The following is a 20,981-nucleotide window of genomic DNA, read 5'->3' on the forward strand; positions in this document are numbered from 1 at the left end:
CATTACTGAGCTGAAAACAGCCGTTAAGGAAACCATCGACAGCATCGATGTTACTACACTTCAGCGGGTCATGCAGAACTTCGCTATCCGTCTGCGCCACATCATTGCCAATGATGGCAGGCATATCGAACATGTCATAACCTAAATCCGAATATCTGTAGTGACTTTTACATATTGAACAAAGTGTGTACAAGCCGTAGTTTGCAACTAATTTACGTTTACATTTACTGGTATGTATTTCGCGACTGACTCACACTGAAAGCTTAACTGTGCCTTTAATAAGGTATGCATATTACCTTACTTTAACTGGTTCTTTGCACATCCTTCAGCACTGCAGAAGGCCACACAGTGACCGAAATCTGGATATGCAGTAAACATTGTTTGGGGCTGGTTGCCGCACCCATTACTACTTGAAATAAGAACAGTCGCTGGGCGCTACTGCTTCCCCTCGGAATCAAGCACGATACGATTATTTTTAATAGAAAACTAAACTAAGCTCAGTCCGAACAGGCCTTGGAAGGGCCAACGGTACCCACCGGCCGCCGTGTCATCCTCAGCCCACAGGCCACTGGATGCGGATAGGGAGGGGCATGTTGTCAGCACACCGCTCTCCCGGCCGTATGTCAGTTTACGAGACCGGAGCCGCTACTTCTCAATCAAGTAGCTCCTCAGTTTACCTCACAAGGGCTGAGTGCACCCCGTTTGCCAACAGCGCTCGGCAGACCGAATGGTCACCCATCCAACTGCTAATCCAGTCCGACAGCGCTTAACTTCGGTGATCTGACGGCAACCGGTGTTACCACTGCGGCAAAGCCGCTGGCGATTATTTTTAATAATCTTTGATACTGTTGACAACGTGGCTCCACAGCAAACGACCCGTACGTTTTACAATGTTATTCGAACTACATCGTTCATTAAAATTACAATTCGCATGGGATCATCGAGATTGGACCGTGGATCAACGCAAACTTTTACCTAGCCATATGGTTCATGGCAGAGGGTACTTGCAGGTACCACTACTAGTCATTTCCTTTCCTTTTCCATTCACAAACAGAGCGATGGGAAAACAACTATATATATGCCTCCGTATGAGCCCAAATTTATCTTATGTTATCTTCGTGGTCCTTACGCGAAATGTAATCGGTGACAGTAGAATCTTTCTGCAGTGAGCTTCAAATGCCGTTTCTCTAAATTTTCACAACAGTGTTTCTCGAAAAGAATGTCGCCTTCCCTCCAGGGATTCCCATATGAGTTACTGAAGCGTATCCGTAGCACATGCGATTTGTTCAAACCTATCGGTAACAAATCTAGCAGCCCGCCATTGAATTGCTTTGACGTCTTCCTTCCTTTACGCTTTCCTAAAATTCTCCCAATAAACTGAAGTCGACCATTCGCCTTCCCTACCATATTTCTCAAAAGCTTGTTCCATTTCATATTGACTTGCAACGTTACGGCCATATGTTTAAACGTCTTGACTACATCAAGTAGGAGACTATTAATACTGTATCCGAACATTACAGGTTTGTCCTTCCTACACATCCGCATAGCTTATATTTTTCCACATTTAGGGCTAGCTGCTATTCATTACACCAACTGGAAATTTTGTCTAAGTCGTTTTGTACACTATTGGCCATTAAAACTGCTACACCACAAAGATGACGTGCTACAGACGCGAAATTTAACTGACAGGAAGAAGATGCTGTGATATGCAAATGATTAGCTTTTCAGGGCATTCACACAAGGTTGGCACCGGTGGCGACACCTACAACGTGCTGACATGAGGAAAGTTTCCAACCGATTTCTCGAACACAAACAGCAGTTGACCGGCTTTGCCTGGTGGAACGTTGTTGTGATGCCTCGTGTAAGGAGGAGCAATGCGTACCAATACGTTTCCGACTTTGATAAAGGTCGGATTGTAGCCTATCGCGATTGCGCTTTATCGTATCGACATTGCTGCTCGTGTTGGTCGAGATCCAATGACTGTTAGCAGAATATGGAATCAGTGGGTTCAGGAGGGTAATACGGCACGCCGTACTGGATCCCAATGGCCTCGTATCACTATCAGTCGAGATGACAGGCATCTTATCTGCATGGCTGTAATGGATAGCGCAGCCACGTCTCGATCCCTGAGTCAACAAATTGGGATGTTTGCAAGACAACAACCATCTGCACGAACAGTTGGACGACGTTTGCAGCAGCATGGACTATCAGCTCGGAGACCATGGCTGCGGTTACCCTTGACGCTGCATCACAGACAGGAGCGCCTGCGATGGGGTACTCAACGACGAACCTGGGTGCACGAATGGCAAAACGTCATTTTCTCGGATGAATGCAGGTTCTGTTTACAGCATCATGATGGTCGCATCCGTGTTTGGCGACATCGCGGTGAACGCACATTGGAAGCGTGTATTCGTCATCGCCATACTGGCGTATCACCCGGCGTGATGGTATGGGGTGCCACTGACTACACGTCTCGGTCACCTCTTGTTCGCATTGACGGCACTTTGAACAGTGGACGTTACATTTCAGATGTGTTACGACCCGTGGCTCTACCGTTCATTCGATCCCTGCGAAACCCTACATTTCAGCAGGATAATGCACGATCGCATGTTGCAAGTCCTGTACGGGCTTTTCTGGATACAGAAAATGTTCGACTGCTGCCCTGGCCAGCACATTCTCCAGATCTCTCACCAATTGAATACGTCTGGTCAATGGTGGCCGAGCAACCGGCTCGTCACAGTACGCCAGCCACTACTCTTGATGAACTATGGTATCGTGTTGAAGCTGCATGGGCAGCTGTACCTGTACACGTCATCCAAACTCTGTTTGACTCAATGCCCAGGCGCATCAAGGCCGTTATTACGGCCAGAGGTGGTTGTACTGGTTACTGATTTCTCAGGATCTATGCACCCAAATTGCGTGAAAATGTAACACATGTCAGTTCTAGTATAATATATTTGTCCAATGAATACCCGTTCATCATGTCCATTTCTTCTTGGTGTAGCAATGTGAATGGCCAATGGTGTATTTTCTTACAGCCACTCAAATTCAACAACTTACCGTACACCACGGCAACGTCAGCAAACAGCTGCAGATTGTTGCTTACCCTGTGCGTCCGTCACATCATTCGTGCACATAGAGAACAACAGCGGTCCTATCACAGTTCCCTGGGGTATTCCTGACCATATCCTTGCCTCTGATGGACACTCACCGTCGAGGACAACATACTTGGTTCTTTTACTTAAGAAGTGTTGGAGCCACTGACACATCTGGGGACCTATTCCGTGTGTCTTCTTGCATAGTCAGGAGAACCTTTCACGGTTTGTCTGACTGCCATTATGTGCTAGCTCATTTAGCGTTACCCGGGGTGCACCACGTGGAGGCGAGCTAGCTTTACACCCCTATCTAGGTGTGACCCTCGATAGAACACTCCCTTTCAAAGGTCACCTAATGAAAACAGCAGAGAAACTAAAAACAAGGAATAACATTATACAGAAGCTCTGTGGAACGACATGGGAAGCGGCAGCTACTACGTTACGGACACCAGCCTTAAGTCTCGTCTTCTCAGCTGCCGAATATTGTGCGCCGGTATGGCTAAACAGCCCCCACACCCATAGAATCGATGCACAGCTCAATAACACAATGAGAATGATCGCTGGTGTAATAAAGACTACACCCGTGGAATGGCTCCCAGTACTAAGCCACATACCACCCCCTAACCTACGCCGCACAAACGCTCTTATAAGAGAGTACAAAAAGATAATGAGCAATCGGAATCTACCCATCCATGAGAATTTTGAAGATGCCACCCAAAGCCGCCTCCGCTCCAGAAGGTCACCCATCAGAACCGCAATAGCCACATCTGCAACAGAGGAAGAATTCAACATAACCAGCGCCTGGCACCAAGAATGGTCCTTAAAGAACATCAGCAAACTTCCATGTATCTCCCAGAAGCCTCCAGGTTTTGACTTATCACGCAAAACCTGGGCAACTTTAAACAGAATTAGAACTAAACATGGCAGATGCGCCTATTCCCTCTACCAGTGGGGCATGACAGAATCGCCGCTATGTCAATGTGGAGAAAATCAAACTATCCAGCACATAATAGAAGACTGCCCCAGGACAGCCTATGATGGGACTCCAGAAGATTTCCTGATGGCGACTCCAGAATCAATTGCATATATTAACTCATTAGATGTTTGTTTGTAATTACTTCCAAACTACTATAACTTTGTATAACTACTGTAACATGTGTATTATGTGTAATTTTGTATAATTTTGTATAATTCTGTATAACTATTGTAATAACTGTAAGAATATCTAACGCCAAATTATTACAATTTTGCATATTGATTGTAATAACAATTGTGTCTAAATGCCATACGCTAAATAAAATAACCTATTCCGTGTGCTTGTACCTTTCTTATCTGTGTGCAGTGGGGCATCGTGTCGAAAAGTTTCCAGAAATCTAGGAATATGGAATCCGCCTGTTGCCCTTCATCCAGGCAGATGAATCACGTTTCTTTTCACACCAGGTCAATTCTCATGTCCGGGTACAGTGTCATACAGGCGAACGGCTGTTTGGATATGCACCGCACCGCGCCCCGAACACAGGTCGGTGGGTGCAGTTTTAAGCTATGTAGGGACTTCAGAACGCAAGTTACACAAGTTGTCCCACGGTAAGACCACTGTTCAACAAAAAACTTTATTTATGATAAAATTCAGTACAATCAACAGTCATTTTTATGTATTCACATACTCCTTTACCTTTAACCCAGACAAGAACACTTTCATCACAGTTTATTTTACTTTTATTACGAATATATAAACTAAAAGCGGATGGAGAAAAATGATAGGACTTCACAAAATCCTTATTGGCTACTTCTCCAACATGGTAGATGCGATAACATATAACATCACGTTCAGAAAAACTGTCAAGACCGGGAACATTACTAAAAACCACTATGTCCCCGAACTATGGCTACTGTAAAGCAACCATTACCATGAGAAAAAGTATCATTAACATCCAGGAGCAGGCGCGATTTTGGAGTAGTCTGGATCGGGCTGTTCCACGGGCAACTGCATTGAACTCCAACATGCCTCTACGGAGAAGATATCGTCGTCGTTCAAGACACACAGTGTGTAAGTCAACAGACAATATTGAGATGGCTACCTCATATGGTCATGAATAATATACTTGTTAAAATCATAGGGAACTTACTCTATCTGGATTTTTGGATGTAATTTGAATTTTAGTTCGGATATTAATGATACTTCTTCTCATGGTAATGGTTAGTTTACAGCAGCCATGTTATGGGACGTAGTGGTGCAAGTAATGTGTGTGTGTGTTTCTTTGTAAGGCAGTAATGATGACCACACCTGTAAACGAAAGAATTCAGCGGTATATGAATGTAATGGAGTTGCTGTTGGAAACCTGAGTGGTGCAATTAAGACGAATCTAACTGTATCTCGCCTTCAGTATTAGATTAGACAAGAGTACTCACCGGGCATGTTATCATTCTATGAGATTTTCCAGGTGACGCAAAACCCTTACCTGAAACAAACAGAAATAACCATTAATTACAATATTTCGTATTAAGGAGAAATTATTACGTACAAATTAAAAGTAAATGAAATTACAAAATTTATCATAAGAAACGGTCCGCAAAATGTTATTTTTCTGACAAAATTTTCGACTATTCTGTCATGGCTGTTAGACTTTATAGCTTAAATGCAATACACGTCAATCATTTCAAAGAAAGTTAAATATACAGCATATCTCAGGAGGAATAATAAACATTTTCGTCGCTGAATTTCCGCCTAACGAAAAACTTCAGAGTGCTCGAAAAGTAAAGAAGGGTAATATTGCTAGAAAACTTTCTACTGGTGTGATTATTGCCGTTACTGAACTAATGTGCTAAGTAGGTGGAAAGTCCCAGTACTGTAAAATGATTGTCGAACGATGACTCGAAATCTTTACATGTATAAAATATCTTGGAGTGTGCATATGGAGCAATTTAAAGTGGAACGATGAAACGAAACCAACCGCAAATAAGTCAGGTACCAGACTGAAAGTCACTGAAGGTATCATCGAACAATACTTGAGTGCTGGTCGCCAGTCTGAGACACTTAATAGGTAGGATCGTTAGGTGAAGTAGAGAAGATCCGATGGAGAGCTGCTCGTTTGGTCACAAGTTCCTTTAGCCAGTGTCGTGGAGATTCCCAGTCAACTGCAGCGTCAAAATTAGCAAACGTTACGAGAAAGGCTTACTACATCGTGGCGTGCTTTACTGTTACGATGCCTAGAAAGTATTTTTATACACTCCTGGAAATTGAAATAAGAACACCGTGAATTCATTGTCCCAGGAAGGGGAAACTTTATTGACACATTCCTGGGGTCAGATACATCACATGATCACACTGACAGAACCACAGGCACATAGACACAGGCAACAGAGCATGCACAATGTCGGCACTAGTACAGTGTATATCCACCTTTCGCAGCAATGCAGGCTGCTATTCTCCCATGGCGACGATCGTAGAGATGCTGGATGTAGTCCTGTGGAACGGCTTGCCATGCCATTTCCACCTGGCGCCTCAGTTGGACCAGCGTTCGTGCTGGACGTGCAGACCGCGTGAGACGACGCTTCATCCAGTCCCAAACATGCTCAATGGGGGACAGATCCGGAGATCTTGCTGGCCAGGGTAGTTGACTTACATCTTCTAGAGCACGTTGGGTGGCACGGGATACATGCGGACGTGCATTGTCCTGTTGGAACAGCAAGTTCCCTTGCCGGTCTAGGAATGGTAGAACGATGGGTTCGATGACGGTTTGGATGTACCGTGCACTATTCAGTGTCCCCTCGACGATCACCAGTGGTGTACGGCCAGTGTAGGAGATCGCTCCCCACACCATGATGCCGGGTGTTGGCCCTGTGTGCCTCGGTCGTATGCAGTCCTGATTGTGGCGCTCACCTGCACGGCGCCAAACACGCATACGACCATCATTGGCACCAAGGCAGAAGCGACTCTCATCGCAGAAGACGACACGTCTCCATTCGTCCCTCCATTCACGCCTGTCGCGACACCACTGGAGGCGGGCTGCACGATGTTGGGGCGTGAGCGGAAGACGGCCTAACGGTGTGCGGGACCGTAGCCCAGCTTCATGGAGACGGTTGCGAATGGTCCTCGCCGATACCCCAGGAGCAACAGTGTCCCTAATTTGCTGGGAAGTGGCGGTGCGGTCCCCTACGGCACTGCGTAGGATCCTACGGTCTTGGCGTGCATCCGTGCGTCGCTGCGGTCCGGTCCCAGGTCGACGGGCACGTGCACCTTCCGCCGACCACTGGCGACAACATCGATGTACTGTGGAGACCTCACGCCCCACGTGTTGAGCAATTCGGCGGTACGTCCAGCCGGCCTCCCGCATGCCCACTATACGCCCTCGCTCAAAGTCCGTCAACTGCACATACGGTTCACGTCCACGCTGTCGCGGCATGCTACCAGTGTTAAAGACTGCGATGGAGCTCCGTATGCCGCGGCAAACTGGCTGACACTGACGGCGGCGGTGCACAAATGCTGCGCAGCTAGCGCCATTCGACGGCCAACACCGCGGTTCCTGGTGTGTCCGCTGTGCCGTGCGTGTGATCATTGCTTGTACAGCCCTCTCGCAGTGTCCGGAGCAAGTATGGTGGGTCTGACACACCGGTGTCAATGTGTTCTTTTTTCCATTTCCAGGAGTGTAGAATTGTCAACCAATATACACACGTCAAGAAAAGGTTGGCGTCACCGCGGTACGCAGAACTGAAGATATACGTTGACTGTGGATATTGTATCACAGACACAGTCCCTTTGACTGTTCAGAAATTTCACTAAACCACCCAAAGATGCAAACAACCATGCAAGAGTTTTTTTGAACTTGATGTTATATCTTACTGCGTCTACCATGCTGGAGAAGTAGCCAATAAACAGTTTGGAAGACAGTACATGTTGTGGGTTTCCTGCAGACGCAGTTCTGCTGCGATAAGGATGACATACGTACGATAGTGTGCGAATGACATGGTACAGTAACTGCTAACGTAATTAACTCATTTCAGTATACTGTGAATGTAAAATTTGTTTTATGTCGGAAACAGTCCTTTGTTAAGCCCATGTAACTTCGTATCAGGGTACGACTGAACTTATGTACCTATGAATTGTCAAAACCAACTGTTATGTAACATTTCCAGTGTTGTAATAGCTGTACGAATATGTTCAGAAAGTCAATAAAAAAATAAAAAACTTGATACGTACCCCAAAGTTGAAGTATGCAGGAACAGATGTGCAGAACTATAGACCTATATCTCTAACGTCGATCAGTTGTAGAATTTTGGAACATGTATTATGTTCGAGTATAATGACTTTTCTGGAGACTAGAAATCTACTCTGTAGGAATCAGCATTGGTTTCGAAAAAGACGGTCATTTGAAACCCAGCTCGCGCTATTCGTCCACGAGACTCAGAGGGCCATAGACACGGGTTCACAGGTAGATGCCATAATTTCTTGACTTCCGCAAGGTGTTCGATACAGTTCCCCACAGTCGTTTAATGAACAAAGTAAGAGCATATGGACTATCAGACCAATTGTGTGATTGGATTGAAGAGTTCCTAGATAACAGAACGCAGCATGTCATTCTCAATGGAGAGAAGTCTTCCGAAGTAAGAATGATTTCAGGTGTGCCACAGGGGAGTGTCGTAGGACCATTGCTATTCACAATATACATAAATGACCTTGTGGACAACATCGGAAGTTCACTGAGACTTTTTGCGGATGATGCTGTAGTGTATCGAGAGGTTGTAACAACAGAAAATTGTACTGAAATGCTGGAGGATCTGCAACGAATTGGCGCATGATGCAGGGAATGGCAACTGAATCTCACTGTAGACAAGTGTAACGTGCTATGAATACATAGAAAGATAGATCCCTTATCATTTAGCTACAATATAGCAGATCAGCAGCTGGAAGCAGTTAATTCCATAAATTATCTGGGAGTAGGCATTAGGAGTGATTTAAAATGGAATGATCATATAAAGTTGATCGTCGGTAAAGCAGATGCCAGACTGAGATTCATTGGAAGGATCCTGGGGAAGTGCAATCCGAAAACAAAGGAAGTAAGTTACAGTACACTTGTTCGCCCACTGCTTGAATATTGCTCACCAGTGTGGGATCCGTACCAGGTAGGGTTGATAGAAGAGATAGAGAAGATCCAACGGAGAGCAGCGCGCTTCGTTACAGGATCATTTAGTAATCGCGAAAGCGTTACGGAGATGATAGATAAACTCCAGTGGAAGACTCTGCAGGAGAGACGCTCAGTTACTCGGTACGGGCTTTTGTTGAAGTTTTGAGAACATACCTTCACCGAGGAGTCAAGCACTATATTGCTCCCTCCTACGTATATCTCGCGAAGAGACCATGAGGATAAAATCAGAGAGATTAAAGCCCACACAGAGGCATACCGACAATTTTAGTTTCCACGAACAATACGAGACTGAAATAGAAGGGAGAAACCGATAGAAGTACTCAAAGTACCCTCCGCCACACACAGTCAGGTGGCTTGCAGAGTATGGATGTAGATGTAGACAGTGGGCAACACGTCTGAATTGCACACAATTTTACCTTGCAGTTCTGGCGGCATATGGACCAACTGCAATGTCACATCTACCTGTAGTGAAATGGTGCCAACAGTTCGACCAAGGCCACTCAGACACTGTAGAATGTTCGACTTTGTTGACGAAGCAGCAATCTCAACTAGGCTTGCACCGCTTCACTGCTGTCAAAGTGAAGCCCTCGAAGGTGTTTTTTAAGTTTTGAAAATATATGAAAATCGGATGGGGCGAAGTCTGGGCTCTACGGAAAGTGATCGATGACAGTGAAGCCAAGGCGTCAGATTGTTGCAGATATCGTAGCGCTCTCGTGAGGTCTGGCAGTGTCACGTTGAAGGAGAGTCTGCTCCATGTGTGGACCAACTCTTTGAATTCGAAACTCGATTACAGCACGCTGTTTCTCAGCCACTGAATCACACATCGGTGTCCACAGCGCGAAAAAGATTATCACTTTCTCGAAACCCAGTGATTCTCTTCCACTGTGACACATAAGTTTGAAAGTACCTCAAGTGAAAGGGAAAGACAGGGAGCGGTATTTATGTGTGTGTATGATAAATCCCTTCATATCTCCTCTGAGTTATTACAGACACGTGTCACTCATCTCATTTGTACTAAGACTGCAGTCACACCACTCAACTGCCAACCGCCCCAGTCAGCCCGCACGCTGTTCATTAGTTTCTTTCGTCTGTGGACTCGACTGAATCGAGTAGTCGTACTTTTCTGATCTGACACATAAATTGAATCAATGCTTGACTGAACGATCATTCTTTGAAGGAGAATCACTCTTTGTGATTAAAAAGAGTCTAATGGGAGAGAGTCTTCAATACAAGCAAACGAGCATAAACGCCCTTAATGATAGTGATTCTATTACGCAAGCGTTGTCCTACATCTGTGTATCCTACTTTGCACACACTGTACAAAATATTTGCTTGTCTACCTGCATCTGCTGCTACAGTAGAAAAAAAGTATTTCAACACCGTGGCGTACAAAGACATGGCTGAGGTCTACAATGAAGGAGGACCGACTTAATGACATAGCTAAGTCGAACACTCACCCTTGTATTGATTGTCCTATTGACAATGTAATTAACCAATTTTCCAGAAAGAAAAGGGGCACAGAATTCTTCATTTAAGAAAAAGGACCACAATTGTAACTTTTTTATATCGTAAGATGGCATTGTCTTGTATGTGTGTATAATCAGTTTAAATAAAACTTTCTTAAACTTTCCATATGGCTTCATTATTTTTTATTATACTAAGAGTAAAGGTAGCTCAAGATATCTTTAGCGCCCCCTCCTTGAGGTTCTTCTGTATCCGCCACTGAGTCACACTCGAAGTGCCTGGTTGTTTCCAGGCCCTGAGTAGAATGCGTTTGTTCTGAATAAAAGTTCAGCAAACTGCAGTCTTCTATGGTTGTTGTCCCCTGCGCAGAAAACAGCGCATAGGTCGTGAATCTGTTATCTTGAGGCTATAATAAACTGTTAGCAAGAAACTGGTACACTCACTCCGTCTTCAGACCACGAGTGGCCTACCGGGACCATCCGACCGCCGTGTCATCCTCGGAGGAGGATGCAGATAGGAGGGGCGTGGGGTCAGCACACCGCTCTCCTGGTCGTTATGATGGTATTCGGTCAAGTAGCTCCTCAATTGGTATCACGAGGCTGAGTGCACCCTGAAAACTGGCAACAGCGCATGGCGGCCCGGATGGTCACCCATCCAAGTGCCGACCACGCCCGACAGCGCTTAACTTCGGTGATCTGACAGGAACCGGTGTATCCACTGCGGCAAGGCCGCTGCCCAAGAAACTGGTGCGATATAAATAATTAAATTTTGACTTGATTTGTTTAAACGGGATGCCACCCGATTTTTATTGACATAATACGAGAAACTGCACAATTACAGTCCACTTTATGAATCACAAATAATTTACATTCTTTACACATTCACAGAGAATAAACAGAATAATGAACTGCCTGTTTCCGTAATTACTATCAAACTAGTTCTCAATTACCTGTCCAAAAACCAGAGGATGCTAATTAGGTTCTTAACCTATACCGACTGCGGTAGACAACATGTCTGTCCTCCGGGGCTGCCCATCGAGCTCTTATATTTACGAACCAGAGATTGCTAATTAAGTCTTGACTGATACCGACCGCGGCAGACATGTCTGTCCTCCGAGACTGCCGACTGAGCTCCTACAAACCAGAGATTGCTAATTAAGTCCTAACTGATACCAACCGCAGCACACAACATGACTGTCCTCCGAGACTGCCAATAGAGCTCTGATATGACAGCCGAACGACCTCGCCCGCTATGCAAGCCAGGCGCGATCCGAAGATTTCCGAAGTGCTTCCTCTGCCTATTCGATAGCAATTGTTTGTTACTCTGTTGATGATTGACATTTTTGAAACGACAGAATGACAGCCTGCTATTGAGATATCTACATCTACATCCATACTCCGCAAGCCACCTGACGGTGTGTGGCGGAGGGTACTTTGAGTACCTCTATCGGTTCTCCCTTCTATTCCAGTCTCGTATTGTTCGTGGAAAGAAATATTGTCGGTATGCCTCTGTGTGGGCTCTAATCTCTCTGATTTTATCCTCATGGTCTCTTCGCGAGATATACGTAGGAAGGAGCAATATACTCCTTGACTTCTCGGTGAAGGTACGCTCTTGAAACTTCAACAAAAGCCCGTACCGAGCTACTGAGCGTCTCTCCTGCAAAGTTTTCCACTGGAGTTTATCTATCATCTCCGTAACGCTTTCGCGATTGCTAAATGATCCTGTAACGAAGCGCGCTGCTCTCCGTTGGATCTTCTCTATCTCTTCTATCAACCCTATCTGGTACGGATCCCACACTGGTGGGCAATATTCAAGCAGTGGGCGAACAAGTGTACTGTAACCTACTTCCTTTCTTTTCGGATTCCATTTCCTTAGGATTCTTCCAAAGAATCTCAGTCTGGCATCTGCTTTACCGACGATCAACTTTATATAATCATTCCATTTTAAATCACTCCTAATGCCTACTCCCAGATAACTTATGGAATTAACTGCTTCCAGTTGCTGACCTGCTATATTGTAGTTAAATGATAAAGGATATGCCGAGCATTTCTAGGCGCTTCAGTCTGGAACCGCGCGACCGCTACGGTCGCAGGTTCGAATCCTGCCTCGGGCATGGATGTGTGTGATGTCCTTAGTCTAGTTACGTTTAAGTATTTCTAAGTCTAGGGGACTGATGACCGCAGATGTTAAGTCCCATAGTGCTTGGAGGCATTTGAGCCAACTGAATAACAGAAATTTATTATTTTGGCGCGCTACTTCCGAGCACAGCAGCCAATCGCGGAGAGGGACCACAATTTAGGCGGTCTTTCTCACGATACATGTAGCGAAGAAACCACAGTCACCGGTATCTCACGCCATATTATGTCATCTTCCCACTGCTGCCTTCTTAACTGCTCTAAGAAGAGCTTCTTGTAGCTGAATATGATGGATGTAAAACCAGAAATATTACAGAGGTGCCTATAGCGTTCCTTTTCAACGGTTCAAAAGCTTTGCTCCCTGCAACGTCACCCCCAGATTCGGCGATGCTTCAGACAGCAAGGTGTTGACATATGCGACGAAAATTTGACATTAATTCAACTGAGTGGCGCCTCGTGGCTGCCCTAGCCAATCCCTTCGACACCCTTTAGATGCGGCTGCCTGCCCTCAGACTCACAGCAGCTGCGAGATACCTCTCGGATGAGTGGATGTCGAAATCTCTGACAGTACATTTTTAAAGTGCTCAAAAATGGTGTCTGGTTGGAGTCGAGAGTGTTGCCGAGCTGGGAGGAGGGGGAGGGGAGGTCTTAGAGGGGTCCTCTGCTGATTTATTCATGCACCTGTTAGTGTTACACCCCTCCGTGATACGTCCCAGGACAAGGCGAAACAGGAGGGCTGAAAAAGCATAAATAAACACACTTTGCTGCTTTGAGTCACGTCTAAATTTCGTCGAATTGCTTTGGATGGTTCCTAGTGGTTCCGTCCTGTAAATCAGAGCAAAAAATTGCGGTCTCACTACACTCCAAAGGGGTCAGATCAGATTCAGTGTGGTTGTTGCCGCACAATGTCCTTACAGTAGGGTGAATGGTCTGGGGAGGGGGCGGTCTCAACAGTTTCGGACATCGTCAAGTAACATTGCGCTGTTGCTAATCGCAGAGCGAACAATCGTTTTCAGCTGCGAAATGTGTGGGTATCAATACCGCAACGAAAGGGGTGGTTTCAAAAAAAGGTTCAAATGGCTCTGAGCACTATGGGACTTAACATCTGAGGTCATCAGTCCCCTAGACGTATAACTACTTAAACCTAAGTAACCTAAGGACAACACACACATCCATGCCCAAGGCAGGATTCGAACCTGCGACCGTAGCAGCAGCGCGGTTCCGGACTGAAGCGCCTAGAACCGCTCGGCCACATCGGCCGGCGGGGTGGTTTCATTGACGCCTTTTATGCCACCTCTTGAACAGATTTTCATGTCGATTGTCAGTGGCAGTGTGTCTGAAATCTTTTCCGCGGCCACCCATAAGAAAATCACGTGATTGCTATACTGGGTGTCGCAGTTCTGACCTCCAACGCAGAGGCGTCAAAAGAAGGGGTGAAGTGTACGTAAGAGGGGGTGTAACACGTCCACAGTGGCATTGTGCAGAACTGTGATGAAATTCGGTGCCATAGTGACATCACTAAGCCATCACATGGTTTTCTAAGCTGTGTATTTGCTTTTTTTGTGCATATTTCGGCAGTTTACTGTTTGAAGTGTCACCGCGCCCGAGGCTGATGTCGCAGGGCGACACGCTTTTTTACCGTTACAGAGGAGGTCGTAGGCACCTTGGAGCCAAATTTCTAACTTATTCTTTGCAATGGGAGACGATTACGGGGTTTTGAAAAGTGACAACTTTTTTTTCTGTACACTGTAGTTATGTTAGACATCGCCACACTACACGCTACAATCCGGGGCCCTCTAGCGGCAAAGAGCTGCAAATATGCAGACATGAAAAATAAAGATGTAGAATATTAATAACGTTTATTTTATTTAAAAATCTGTAAGAGATTTCATATAAAAAATTCGGAGACATTACTTTTCAGCACGCCCGCGTACAAAAGTCGCAGAGCTTAGATGTTTAAGTTCTATAAAATGTGACTTCGAGTTCAGGTTCTTATCAATATAACACAGCGAGATGGGGCAGTAGTTAGAACACTGGATTCGTATTCGGTAGGATGAAGTTTCAAATCCCCCATGCAACCATGCAGATTTAGGTTTTCCTTGAGTTTCCTTAATCGATCCAGGCACTTGCCGGAATGATGTCTTTGAAATGGCACGGCCGATTTCCTTACCCACCCTTGAAAAAATCTGAGCTTATGTTCCATCTGTGTAATGATCTTACTATCTTCCATCTTATTTATCAGTATAATCACCTAAGAATTCAGAATATTCTGTTTCATTTATTGATTTACCCGCACACATTTTTGAGGGAATACAACGCACACAATGCAGCTACAACGGCTGTCTAGGCCAGTTCCTATTAGAAAGAAAGAGATCCAAATAAAATGTCATAATTTCAACCACAGATTCGGATTACCTACAAAATTCGAGCTTACTGATAATAAACACAGAGCCGGCCGCTGTGGTCGAGCGGTTCTAGGCGCTTCAGTCTGGAACCGCGCGACCGCTACGGTCGCAGGTTCGAATCCTGCCTCGGGCAAGGATGTGAGTGATGTCCTTAGGTTAGTTAGGTTTAAGTAGTTCTAAGTTACAGGGGACTGATGACCTCAGATATTAAGTCCCATAGTGCTCAGAGCCATTTGAACCATTTGAATAAACACAGACCGATCGGATCTTTAATTGAAGTCATGAAACTTAATGAATCAGTTTTTTGCAGTTATATTTTCCCAGCCAACGAGTACCATTGATGGTTCGCCTACATGTACGAATATCGAAGGAGGGTACAAAGCAATTTCCTCACTCTGCATTTGTTTAATGTAGGAAATCCTCAAGATAGAAAGTTGATGACACACGATGGTGGTGGCGTAGCAGTATCTCCATTGTTCAGGGAATTGGCAGCGACTAAGTTACCTGTCAAGGCGAGCCTGCACCAATGGTTCGTTTCTTCTCCCTGCCAAGTAGGCTGAGGGGATCCATTTGTTAATCGTCGACGCGGATGCTGTTCAAGTTTACAAATAGAACGGAGAGCCTTTATTCAGCTCATTCGGTTGCTAATTTTGAATGACTGTATATTGCAGACACAGTAGTAGGAGTACAGCAGTTACACCATTTTGGTATCGAACGCTGCCTTTCACCACCCTGGGTGCGGCTCTGTGTTAAGACGGTCCGGTTTGGGCACCATGTTTCTCGTTAGGTAACGCGCAGCAATTACGGTGATCGCTTTTGTGCGATCACGCTGTTTTTCAACACGAGAATCCGGTATCGCGACTCCACTGATCGTAATGTGGTAAGTTCTGTCGTTCCGCCCCTACCTCTTCGCTCGCAATATGCAACTCATGGCAAGCAACCCTCAGTATCTTGATTCATTTCAGTTTAATATTCCTCTCTCTTTCTAATCATTGTGTAGCACTTCCTTCTTTTAAAATTCAACGTTGTTTAACGGCATTTTCCGCATCCAATCTGTACTATGTGTAGTGGGTCCTTTACATTTATACCCCACTGCCTAACTAATTAATTAATTATGGTGAGATATAAGTGTTGTTCCTGGCATGACACGTTACTGCATCGAACATACTAACAGTGCGAGTTGTTCCTCACGAATTGTTGCATGTGGAGGGATATATTGCCTAACTCGTAGAGAGAAGGCACTGCTCACTTGCAAATTCCCCCATTCGCCATTAAAAGGTTGGATCCGAACAGGCATACAATCAACTGTGAATTAGTAAGTAATGGCAAGTGGGAAAGTCTCAACTCTAATTTGAACCGAGCGAAGTGGCGCAGTGGTTAGCACATTGGACTCACATTCGGGAGGCCGACGGTTCAAACCCACATCCGGTCATCCTTATTTAGGTCCCTAAGTCGCTTCAGGCAAATGCCAGGATGGTTTCTTGGAAAGGACAAGTCCAACTTCCTTCCCCCCTTCCCCAGCCTTCCCTAACCAGATGGGACCGATGACCTCACTGTTTGGTCCCTCCCCCCAAATCAACCAACCAACCATCTACTTGAATGAACGTTTCCTAATAAAAAGGATGCTACATTGTTCTTGCTACAAAAATCTCCGCACGACTTTAATTAACTACACGAGATCGCACACACGTGAGATCGCACATAAAGGTTTTTCGGGCCTGACAATGCTTTCAATTATGATGATCAGTATGAAATATGCACTTGCAATTAATACATGTTGTCTGCCAGAATATTAGCCGAAGACTGCCTGTCTGCGTACTGCCTGAAACTTCGTTTTAAACTGCCTTTTCGACCTGCTTCCGAGTTTTGCACCTGCCTGCACAGGGCGCGTTCCTGGCTGGCGGGTTTAGTCGGCCAGTGATTGACAACAATATATAAAACTGTAATTAAAAGGTGAGCTTGATTTCGAAATTTCTGAAATCGTGGTAAGGAATTGTGGATAATGCCGTGAGTCTATTTGGAGATGTACATAAACATTTAAACAGTTAATATTAATAGCCAAAATTACGCGATTGCCGCCAAGCCTCGCAGTGAGAATCACCGCATTCTCTTTATGCTCCAGTACGATATGATTCTAATTCGCATCTCGGTTCTCATGCTTCATGACCATCTGTCGTTCTGGATCTATTCTCGTTTAGATTTTCGTTGTGTTTGCTGTGTTTTTTTTTTTTTTTCTCATTCCTTGCCCTACAGCAAGGCGGCATCTCGCCAAGCCATCCATATATTCAAATTTAATGCATTTACTGGCTATCATTGTTCTGTAGCTTTCCCACTGTCCCTTTTCTTTAAATTAAACTGACAATTAGGCAATGAAACACTACCAAATGAAGAGGTCCTCACGGTCTAGGGACAGCAGATGAACAGATGAGTACTAGTAATTGCCTGAGAGGTTTCATGCATGTCACTCATCAACTATAGGCCAGTCGCCACAGTGTAGTCAGGCTTTGCTCAGTAATGAATTGCATGTATTGTGCATTATCTAAATGCAGTGACAGAACATTTGCGGAAACCAGTTACCTAATTTTCAAGAAAATATTATTTACATTTTCAGGTGCTAAAGTTGTATTAATTAATAAACTCACGCCAATGAACATTTTATTAATAATCACGATTATGCTATAAGCTGCGCGACTCCAAGGTAAGAACTGTCGCTGTCGTCTTTCTGGGATCCGGAACTACTGCTGAAGCTGACAGAAATAACCGTTTATTCGATTTGTTGCTCCAGCAATCCTTCACGGATCATGTGTCTTCGACTGCCTTCTCGGTATGGCTCACAGCTCGAGACTAATTCTCTGAGATAACGTTTGTAATAGGTTCTTCGTCATCATTTCCACAATACTGAACATTTTTCTTGTCACAAAACGTTTCATCTGGATCCATGTGAGTTCAAAAGGATTGAAATGAGTACGATAAGGATGGAGAAAACTTAATTATGCTATGTCCGTTTTTTGCTACAAGGCAACGTGTTTTTTGTGCAGCTTTATAAGTTCCATTAATCCCGCCTCATTCGTACCAGGTTCAATTAATTTTCTCCGCTGGAGACCTTGAACTGTGGTCTTAATTTCATTTCATATGCGGTGTTACAAATAAATACCAGTAGTGAACGTCGTAATGTGCTTTCACGAAAACTTGTCACTTCTGCGCGTCATTAACATCACAGCAAGTGGCCAAGACGTACCACGAGCTGCATATGATATCAGTACAGCGGGATGTCTTCCCACCACAACATTCGTCGCCACACGGCGGCAATAGCGATAACCCTTTCGTTCCCTGCGGTCATCGCTGGCATGGTCAAGAAAGGATGGACACTCTATTGTGCGTCATACTAACATACTGTAGTGCTGAATTACGCGTAAATTTTCGTTGCAGGACTGGACGGTGATAGAGATATCTGTAGCACAGGGAGCGGGCGGATGGACCTTCAATCCGCAATTTCAGTTAGCAATTACGGGCAAGTGGCCAAATCATTTCATTACTACGGTGATAACCGATGCGCGTGCTTCGTTTTACGTACTGTGGCGACTACTTCCGACAGTGCTAAATATATAGTAGTGAAGTTGCATGGGGGCTTAATTAAAATATAATGAAAATAATTTTTAAGTTTTTGTTTTAGTAGCTGTATGTCCGATTACGAAGTCTCGTAAACGGTTGGCCCTGACTAGTATTATTACGCAATCTGACTGCATAGAACAACAACAAAGAATGAAATGGAAAATCTCCGTTAACACAATTAATTAATTAAGTCCCCAGCAACTATAAAACCTACGAAACCAAAGCACAAGTATAACTGTTCTGTGTGTGGAAGTGTGACTCAACGTACGCATCTGACACGGTTCTTCTTCAATAGCACAAGAAATTTTAAATATCATTTATACTGAATTAATTAAAGGAAATAGAAATACCATAATTACTCAAGAAAACCAGAATTACACTCTAATACAAGAACACAAGCCAGATGCTTTGTTGACTGAACCTGTAATGACGCATTATTTAAGACACTGAAATAATGAAAAAAAAAACACGGAATATTTTACCTTCATATATATTGACGAAAAGCACTCTGATCACTACAATATTTCCATTCGAACCATCTGCTGTCTAGCCCATCAAACAACTGCATAAAACATGGAACAACATCTCGACAAACACTGCCCACTAGCACATCTCAACACACACTGACTACTACGAGTCCTCGACAGGCACTGCCCTCTACGACATCTCAATAATCACTGCCACTGGAGGCGGCGGAACAATACTCTCTAGCGCGATCTCTGGCGCTGTGGCTCAGTGTAGCCACCTTTCATATGCCCTTCCTCCACGGGCTAGAATTTGATGGTATTTTTGCCAGCATTGGTGGTGAAAATACCACCAAATTCGTCAAAAAAATACAGACAAAAATAAAAGATAATATTAATGCGTAAATATCATATAACTAGATAAAATTTTGGCTTTGCACTGACCTTTCAATAACCTAATATATAAAATACAGTAAGCAATACAAATTCTTTCATACATGTGACTTTACATAATAGTTTACACAAGTATTATGTGGTTAAACAGTTCAATCAATAGCGTCAGCAATGACGAATATGTGCAGGTAAGAGTCTCATAACTTTTCAAAAACAGTAATACACAAAAAATCAGTTTATACAAATATTCACATAAACGCTTTTGATTTAAAAAAAAACAAGTAGTTGATACTTCCAGCAGTAGCACCCAGCAATGGTCAACAGGTGCAAATACCAACAAGTGACATTATTTCAATAGAAGCAGTCCATCAGTGGCACCCAGCAATGTTGAACAGGTGCAGATATCAACAGGTGACATCATTTCAGTAGAAGCAGTCCATCAGTGGCACCCAGTAATGTTGAACAGGTGTAGACACCAACAAGTAACACCATTTCAGTATAAGCAGTTCCATTAGTGGCACCAGCAATGTTGAACAGGTGCAGATATCAACAGGTGACATATTTTCAGTAGAAACAGTCCATCAGTGGCACCCAGTAATGTTGAACAGGTGCAGATACCAACAAGTAACACCATTTCAGTATAAGCAGTTCCATTAGTGGCACCAGCAATGTTGAACAGGTGCAGATATCAACAGGTGACATCTTTTCAGTAAAAGCAGTCCATCAGTGGCACCCAGCAATGTTGAACAGGTGCAGACACCAACAAGTGACTTCATTTCAGTATAAGCAGTTCCATTAGTGGCACCAGCAACGTTGAGCAGGTGCAGACACCAACAAGTGACATCATTTCGGTAGAAGCAGTCCATCAGTGGCACCCAGCAATGTTGAACGGGTGCAGACACCAACAAGTGACATCATTTCAGTAGAAGCAGTCCATCAGTGGCACTCAGCAATGTTGAGCAGGTGCAGACAACAACAAGTGACATCATTTCGGTAGAAGCAGTCCATCAGTGGCACCCAGTAATATTGAATAGGTGCAGACACCAACAAGTAACACCATTTCAGTATAAGCAGTTCCATCAGTGGCACCAGCAATGTTGAGCAGGTGCACACAGCAACAGGTGACATCTTTTCAGTAGAAGTAGTCCATCAGTGGCACCCAGCAATGTTGAGCAGGTGCAGACATCAACAGGTGACATCTTTTCAGTAGAAGCAGTCCATCAGTGGCACCCAGCAATGTTGAGCAGGTGCAGATATCAACAAGTGACAT

The 20,981-nt window shown here is 44.5% G+C and overlaps 1 protein-coding gene and 2 pseudogenes across 2 annotated transcripts in view; 1 reads left to right on the forward strand and 2 right to left on the reverse strand.

Moving 5' to 3' along the window:
- The window catches only part of LOC126259450 (probable cytochrome P450 301a1, mitochondrial), a 301,288-nt gene that overhangs the window by 36,419 nt on the left and 243,888 nt on the right, over nucleotides 1-20,981 (forward strand). The gene's annotated exons all lie outside the window — the stretch shown is intronic.
- LOC126261278 (5S ribosomal RNA) lies at nucleotides 704-821 on the reverse strand (annotated as a pseudogene).
- On the reverse strand, nucleotides 11,321-11,438 carry LOC126261059 (5S ribosomal RNA; annotated as a pseudogene).

This window comes from Schistocerca nitens, chromosome 5, assembly GCF_023898315.1.
Source record: "Schistocerca nitens isolate TAMUIC-IGC-003100 chromosome 5, iqSchNite1.1, whole genome shotgun sequence".
Classification (NCBI taxonomy): domain Eukaryota; kingdom Metazoa; phylum Arthropoda; class Insecta; order Orthoptera; family Acrididae; genus Schistocerca; species Schistocerca nitens.